An 8,834-nucleotide genomic window follows, 5' to 3' on the forward strand; every position below is an offset into this window, starting at 1 on the left:
TTAGGCGTTTGACACGCTGTAACACGAATGTAATTTTGAAATTCACACTTTTACCGCCTTTCCTAGATAGTTTCTTTCCGCCCTTCTAGATATACAAGAGATATCTAGATATACGGATCTTAGATTATGAAATGCAAGATCCGACGTGAGCTGTAAGCCACAAGATTTGATGACTCAGGTATTAGCTCACTCAGAAATGAATCATTCAAACAGGTGACCTTTGAAGGTGTAGCAAAATCCAGACAAATGCTTTCACATTATGACTATTCCAAAGAGTTAATTTGTAATTCATAAGTGACTCAAAAAGATAAAACAAACAAATAAAAAGTTTACATTTATACTTTTTTTGGAACATTGTAGGTAAGAAGAAGATTTTATAAAATTACTGTAATAGTCAATAATTCTCCTTATTAAAAATTATTTTGGCTATCTAGCGATATTTATTTACAAAAAGACGGTCCTAACTAAAAATTTAGGGATATTTTTCAAAAAAATATATCTTTAAACGAAATCCTACAGCTGTTGCGATCTATAGCTACTTTCCGATAGGTACGATACTCACAATTGACGGATTTCCAGATCAATACGTGGCGTGTGACAGACCTTGGGAAAGTGTGACATCGTCCTTGTACCTGTGACGAATCTGTACCGACCCAGTAAGTACATTGTCGGCGCGTTGTACAAACAGCACGTACGTCACCTCAAGTTCGGTCAGTTCACTTTATTTTTGAACGGGAACTTTTTCTATTCTTAACGACAGTTACTTAAACATTCAAAAATTATAGAGTCGTTAAAGAGGATATCTTTAAATACAGCTTACATAGCATAAGATTGATACTAAAAACATCAGCTATGCAAGTGCACGGATATAAATTTGATAATTCCAAATTATTGATGACTTTACCATTGTTCTCAAATTCCGAACGGAACGCATTAACATTAGTCAGCGAATTAAAAAAAAATTCATGAGAAATAAAAAAACTTAAACCTGTACCGCTACAACCCATGAAGTGTAAAGTGTAGTACTTTTTAAGAAATAACTGTGACTAGACCAATGGTCATTCAGTTTGGTGATATGGTTATAATCGCGTTCGACTACCAGATTTTTACCTCATCAAGGGTATCCACTTCATGAGAATGACTCACGGCTACAATGAAACATAAGACAATTATTGGCCACGGCCGGATTCGAACCCAGGTCATTGGCGTTAGTATTAAAGTGCCTTTCCACTGAGCTATCCGCTCCTAAAAAACATATTATATAAGTTTTAATATATCAAAAATCCCTGATTCCAAGAAAATTCTTACAATTAGTACAATTAGTACTTCCCCAACATTATTCCATTAATGATCACGAATTCGTGTCAATGAAATCCATATATAATTCGGCTAATCGGTTCGATTTTCCCGAATAACAATTGATTTGTCAAACGAAAACTAATACAGAATGATATGCAGACATTATCAATGATTCACAGAAAATTGTTGTCTCAAGGATCTAACGAAGGACTACCTGGAAAACTAGGATCTAGGGAAAAAAATTATCTTGTCCTCTAAAATTGCTGATGACAAAATGTTTTGATAAAGCACTAATGATATTCCTGGGGAAACTTCAATCTTTTAAGTTTCACTATTATAACGCTTTTGTTGTTTATTTGAAATCACGTTAGCTTTTTTTTATTATTTTATTTATTTATTCAGTTTTTTTTTAAATGAGATCAGATGCGGTACCGTATTCAGTAGTCTACATCAACAATATATTTTTTTTATTACAATATATAATGAAGAATAAAAACTGAAAATTAATTGTTACATTGTGAAGTAGGTAAATGGTTTATACATCTTTAAAAATCCTTAAGTCGCAATGTATTGAGCTATTGACTGGACTTTGAAAAATAGTATTGGACTAATTATATATGGGTAGCAGAAACGAAATGTTGTGTAAACCAAAAACAAGAGTAGTTAGAAAAGGGGCAGATAAGTTAAGCAAATATTTCTTGGTAGCCAAATAAAGAAGGACATAAATTATAATTGTAAGATTAGTAAGGCTACCGTTTAGAGGAGATGGTGGGCTTCACGATGTTTTTCATGTTGCTCTATTTAACTAATTTTTTTTAACTCTTCCTATTTTAAATAATTTTTTCTAAGAAGAAATAAAACTTTCATTATTGCAGGGTTTAAGTATATCTTATGCATTTATTACTTGTTTACAATAAACAATACAATAATAGGAGAGTAAGACAATAAAGAAAAGGAGTTTTTTTTGGGGGGGGAGGAGGGGAGAGTGCATGAAGCCTTGGAATATATTATAAGTTAAATAAATAATGTTCACCATCTTATTTAAATTAATTAACTCTACACAATACATCATAATATACGATTAAATTTACAAAAATATCTTTAAAAATTAAAAACACGTCCTTATGACCTGAAATTAGTATATTATTTGTTGCTGCTTCTAGCCACTGATTTGTTATTAGTAATAGAGAAAATATGTACTGAATAATTAATGCTTTGTACTTATTAATATTTATGAAATAGAAACATTAAAAAAAAAAAAACCCTAAAAACAAAAAAAAAATGTCCATAACCTATGATAAATTAATTGAATAATTGATCGGAATTTCTTAACCAATTGTTGTACAAGTAGCTGATATGAAAGAGAGCACCCAGTTCAACAAACGGGATTTTTTTTTTAAGACGAGGCGTTTCCGCTCTTAAAACACTCGAAGAAATGGTTTGAGAAACAAGGTATTATTTCATATTTAGAAGATATCTATAGCTGATCGATATTTTTCATTGCTTCATAGGTTCTGTCGGCTTTTAAAGTCACGAACTGTGGCTGAAATCGGTTAACCAAAGTTTATTGTATTACACAAAATATTACTAATTTTACTTGTAAGTTAAAAGTTCAAAGAGACAGAAAGGTTTGCTCATATTATGTCTGTTAAAGTACGGGGCTATTTGGCACACGAATAAGCAGGTAGCCAGTCATCTAGCACGCCGGTAATATTTGTCTACTTAGGTATTGCTTTCTGGCATGCTAGTAATATTGGTTTTCTAATACCGGTTGGGTTCTAGTAATCTTTAGCGAGATTTTCAATTTTTATGTTGTCATTATAAGGACCCCTAACAATGTTCGTTCAACTAAAAAACAATATTATTAACATTGACGTTCCTCAGCCAAGGTTTGGCACTTCTAGTTTATTTCATGTTCTGTGGTGTTAACAGGGGGGTAATGCAAGTGTACTAGTGCTAGTCAAGAAGCGTCGTCAAACAAGGCTTAAATTACAAAATATAATAGATGCAAAAAATAAATTATATTGGGCTGCTCGAGCACGGATGGACGAAGTGCCTCGTATTTTGGCGTAAGAAAAAAACCCTCTGATTCCAGGAAAGTAGACCGAAAAATAAACATCAAAAGTATATAAATGGGGAGACGATGGATGGACTTAACGATTAACAATTGTTTAAATTGAACCTTTTGAATTTCAAAACGGATTTAAAATATCATAAGAGCTCTAGATATCCATATTACAACTTCATTCTCAGATTTTCTCATGACCAAGATATTTCATCTGGAATAATCAAAAATAAATGATAGAAAAGTAATGTCAAATTCCATAATAGATTTCAACATCCTTTACACAAAATATATTGGAATTAGTAAATAAAAGCGGTTACACTATAACGTGTATTTTTTTTTTTCGTAACCTCCTTTATTATTAAATTTATACAATACATACTTACAAATGTATAATACAAGTTACAAATGTTCAGTAGCATAATATAACGTGTATGTTTTTTTTCATAACCCTTATTTCTGAATTTTATATTATTTTTATTTAGGTTTTTATCACGAATATATATTCTGGTCCTGCACTGTTTCCTTCTTCTGTAGTGGCCTACATTTTAAGGAGTTTTTGACTTGTATTTTTGTTGTAGTGGGCGTTCTTCGAATTTTATAACGTGTATTATTAAATATATTTCAATAAATAAGTAATTATAGTAAAATAAATTGTGAGAGGAAAAGCAAATAATTTTAAAGATTGGTATGATCTCGAGGGATGAATAAAGAACAAACGTTTTTACTAAAAAAAAGAAAATAACAGTTAGTGTAACCAATATAGTGTAACCAACCAATATCGTTGGTTACACTATTTCTAAAAATAGTAATATGCGTAAATATTGTACTACTATAAGTAATGTAATATAAGTAATCAAAGAAGTTAACAAAATGGTATATAACTAAATATATTATAAATAAATGTAGAATCATAGAAATTATACGAAATATTAATAATACAAATTGGTCCGTTTAAAGATTCAAAACATATGGCTACTTGAGATTGTAACACCAGCGCCCTATGTGGCCGAAAAAAACGAAAGGCACTCACACTCGCTAGCGAGCTTTGGACGAAGATCCCTCCGGTAACCGAGGAGAGAGTAGATTAAGGGGGATGGAAGACAAGCAAAATGAAGGATGAGTAAGGCACCTTATTCTTCTATATCTCATTCGCGCCACCGCCATCCACCACCATCAATCTGCAGTTTTCATAGCCCCCCAATCAAAATTCATTAACCTAACCCATAAATGTTTTGGCCACCCTTCATACCTTTAGTTACAATAGATGTAGTATTTAACACTCACATACTCTCTTGTTCAACCAACTTCTATAGATATATTCTCTTTCTGTCACATTAGGCCTTATTTTATTCAATTTATTTCATACAGTCCACAACCAATATCCAACCTGCCATTGAAAAGTGAAGTCCTGGCCTTAGGTTGAAGGCGCACTTCATACACAAATAATACTCATGTTTTTATCGTATAATTTCTTTATGACATACATACTATTTTTTTAATTGCAAGTATAAGGCTTTTGTTTACTTTGTCTAAGCTGCGGAAGATACTGTGCGAACGCCCCTTTTAATCTCTCTAGAGCTAATTTCATAGCTGCTGTACGATAATAATAATACAAGGAGAAGTTCTCTGGGGTGTGTTCGTTAAAAAGAACGCTAATACCGGTAGAATTTTTTTGTATTAGTGGTGGCGTATCACACTTATATAGTAGGCCTTCATAAGAGTGTCTAGGCAGATGATTTTAAGTTAAATGAGTTTCAACGAGCAAAAGTTCGATTTGAGTAAGAAATGTCCACTCAATCGTAGTAAGGATAAAAATTTAGACCGAAATTTAGGCTATACCAAAAATAAGTTTCACTTATTATAAGTGTTTTCTTCATTGACCGCACCCAGCTCCATTACCTGACCTCTCGTTCCATTCCTCACTTTCCGATCAGCTTTTTATGTTAAAACTGCGGTCAACTACGTACACTCCAATAAAGGCAATAGTGATCCAATCGAGAATTAACAAGAAATAAATTAAATGAATTATATATATTTCATGTGTTCTATATTTAATACATACATAGAACGCCCTGCTAATGGATCACAAACTCTACAGAAACATCCATTGAAGAATGGTGTCAAAACTGGAGAATCAAAATAAATCCCATCAGATCGCCTTTACTCTCCGTTGTAAACCTCTACCCTCCTGTCCTACAGTATCCTTTCTAAATACTCCGCTAACCCTTGTTGATTCGTAAGAGATTCGCAACAGATTCGCTACTTAGGACTCCATCTTGACAAGAGACTTGACATACAGGACTGGAACGACGAAAAACTGTTCGTAGATTTCAATTGCTACAACATCTACTTGACAAACGCTCTAAAACTTCCATTCAATACAAAAAATTATTCATTATTATTAATAATGAGACCAATTTGGACATACAGAATTGAGCTCTAGGGCTCGAAAAAAACCATCGAATTCCTCCCGCATCCAATCCTTACAATATAAAATCCTCCGTAAAATCCTTGATTCTCCTAATTACGTCACAAATAAACTCATTCACAAAGACCTTAACATCCCTTTTATTGCAGATTTGGCCCGAAATAGATACGCGTCTTTTTATTCCAAACTCCTTACCCATTACCCAAACCAACCCATTAGTTCATAACCTCTCATTCTTAACAATCCCTGATAATCCTCCGAGGCGTCTGAACAGAAGATGGCCACGAGACCTTCTAACTTAAACTAATGTTTGAAGTACCACCATTGGGTAGTTCCTTCCCAAGAATTTCAAGTTCTTGAAACATTCATCCAATTTACTTATTGTATTTTTTTTTCTTTTGTACAGTTGTAAATTACAAGAAATAAATAAAATAAAAATGCATACATAGGGATTTATGTCAAAGGTAGTATTACGAATTGGAAAGTGAGCCTACTTGCACGCCTCCTATTCCGTTACCATTGCATACTACAGTTGCCTACATTCGCAAGCGAGAGAAAATACGCGACTAATTTTCTATTTGCAATAACATCCGCCATGAGGCACACACTGCGGTACCTAACTGTCTTGCGGCTGCCTCAGAAATATAATTCGCCCTGCTCTGGGCTCTTCGCATTTTCTCGGGTTAGTGTTACCTTTCCTTCCAACAGACCGCAGCTCGCTCACCTGAAACAGACAAAATGAAACCTCACTTAAAACGTGAATTCAATTTTACCACATTAAATTAAAATAATACTATACAATCCTTAAACCAAATAATTGCTGATCGCAACATTCTTGTAACAACGCGTTTATGGGCATCGTTAGAATAGTTATTTTCATGTTGATGAAACTTTTTATGGATTGAGGTTTTTTATTGATTTTATCAACTTCTCTCACTCACACATGCGTGAGTGTATTTTCCTCGGCACACCAATACTTGAAAATTCTCGTCCGATTTAATCCAAATTTGGAAAAAAGTAGGATGATTATTGTTAACATGATCTGGTTTAACGTTAACAAATACACGAACATATTTTTCTTGAAACACTTCGAAAACGCTTTGTTTGATTAAGGTTTTTTTAAATTTATTTATTGGTATTTACATCTGTATTAAAATATATACAAGTAAATTAGATGTTGGTTATACAATGGCATGATACAGACATGTGGAGAATCTACCCCTTGATAGAACTCCAATAACTTTTCAGACGCCTCAGAGGATTATAAGGAGAAGCCAGGTTAGAAACATGTGGGTTTGGGTTGTTGGGAAGTTAATCATAGAAGGATTGATATTTGGTCCTGACTAAATCGACAACATAAAGAACATTGAGATCCTGATGGATGATTTGATTTGTGACAAAGTAAAGACCATTCAGGATTTTACAAAGGATTTTGGATAGTAAGGATTGGACTGGAGTAGAATACGATGGTTTGTGGATCCTCAAAGCTCAACTCCTTCTAGATAGGCCTTATTCTAGTCGTTTAAATGAGTCTTTTGTAATTAGTAGGAAGTTTAGAACGTTTGTCTGATAAGTATTGTGACAGTCGGTATCGATGAACAGTTGCCTGTCTCTTCAGTCTTGTGTGAGTAGTCCTAGGTAATGGATCTGTTTGGTAGGAATAAGTGGAGTGTTATTAAAGGATACTGTGGTGTGGGGAGCTTAAAGTTGGAGAAACTTGATTAGTGTAGATATGGTATAGAATAAATTTTATTAAGCTTCAACAAATTTTATGGCTCATTCGAAAACTAATATCCTGATACATCAATATTTCAACAACGGTTCCTCCCTTTTATATAATTTTCAAACGACTTATTATTAATCCGGGAATTTTTGTAATTTAAAACCTAATAGACATATATGGATAAAGAATAATTTCTAGAAAAACCAAAACCAAAAACTGATCCTATTTTAAAAGACCTATTTTAATAAGAGGCATGAAAATGATTTTAAATTACTAATGAATCAAAGTATAAAAATAGGCATGGCCACTGTTGTATAAAAAAAATTATAATTTTAAGTAAAACATTAGATGTTCTAGTATGCTATTTAATTTGTTAAATCGGATGGCTTATTAAGTTTTAAAAATATACTTTGCTAGTTCTCGGTCTGAGGCCGATCGAACTTATGTACAGAGCCTGGAGAACTAAATAGTACCGCTCCTGCGTCCAGTTATCGAGACCTCACTGACCGACTCCACTAACTCTCTTAGCCACGGCCCAACTTCTTGTAGATCTAACAGTACTAAGCTGTCTTACTCCGTTCACAGCTCATTATCTAAAGTTTGTATTCTTGGTCGTCACGCTAGTTCTAAAAGCGGTACCGCCGATATAAGAACTCATCTCAGATTCTTTCAGTGGTTAAAAAGAGAAGGAGAGGATGCGATGGCCTCTTGTAGAAAAAAGAATCAATAAGTGTTTGGGGAACAGCTAGCAGCTGCGATATTTAGCTAATTGAATGTACAGTAATATTTCGGTCAGGTACAAAGCGATGAACCCAATATTTGTAGGTACCGCAATATAGGGAAATAAAGATATTACGTCCGACCAAAATGTAAATATAAATCCCAGATATCTAAAGATTAAATATATTGAATAGCCGAAAAAATCTGTACATTTTAAACTAATAGTATAAACTATAAAATACATGGTTTGGGTTGCGGTCAAAAGAGAAACAGAAGTAGCTTAAAACTATTTACTTTCCGACGTTTCGTTCCACTTTGTAGGACATAATCAGGACTGTTCAAGTTGATAGATACAGAATTTAAAAAGTCTCTGAAGCTATCAACTTGAACAGCCCTGATGAAGCACTACGAAGTGGGACGAAACGTCGTAAAATAAATAGTTTTAAACTATTTCCGTTTTTGAGGTGTAGATAGTTGACCGTAGATTAATGGTTGAAGAAGTTTGTCGGGGGTGTGCGGTCAGCAAAGAACAACATAAATAAACAAAACCATATTTATTTATTTTATGCCGACGTTTCGACCTGAGTTTCAGGTGT

The 8,834-nt window shown here is 33.4% G+C and overlaps 1 protein-coding gene and 1 long non-coding RNA gene across 2 annotated transcripts in view; both read right to left on the minus strand.

Moving 5' to 3' along the window:
- The window catches only part of LOC106687074 (bicaudal D-related protein homolog), a 254,517-nt gene that overhangs the window by 77,214 nt on the left and 168,469 nt on the right, over nt 1–8,834 (minus strand). The gene's annotated exons all lie outside the window — the stretch shown is intronic.
- The window catches only part of LOC136796131 (uncharacterized), a 107,883-nt gene that overhangs the window by 37,128 nt on the left and 61,921 nt on the right, over nt 1–8,834 (minus strand). Inside the window, exon 2 of the long non-coding RNA XR_010843831.1 lies at nt 6,412–6,519. This is a non-coding gene — a long non-coding RNA (uncharacterized lncRNA). The remainder of the gene's footprint in view (nt 1–6,411; nt 6,520–8,834) is intronic.

This window comes from Halyomorpha halys, unplaced genomic scaffold, assembly GCF_000696795.3.
Source record: "Halyomorpha halys isolate HHAL.00 unplaced genomic scaffold, Hhal_1.1 Scaffold912.1, whole genome shotgun sequence".
In the NCBI taxonomy this organism is placed as follows: domain Eukaryota; kingdom Metazoa; phylum Arthropoda; class Insecta; order Hemiptera; family Pentatomidae; genus Halyomorpha; species Halyomorpha halys.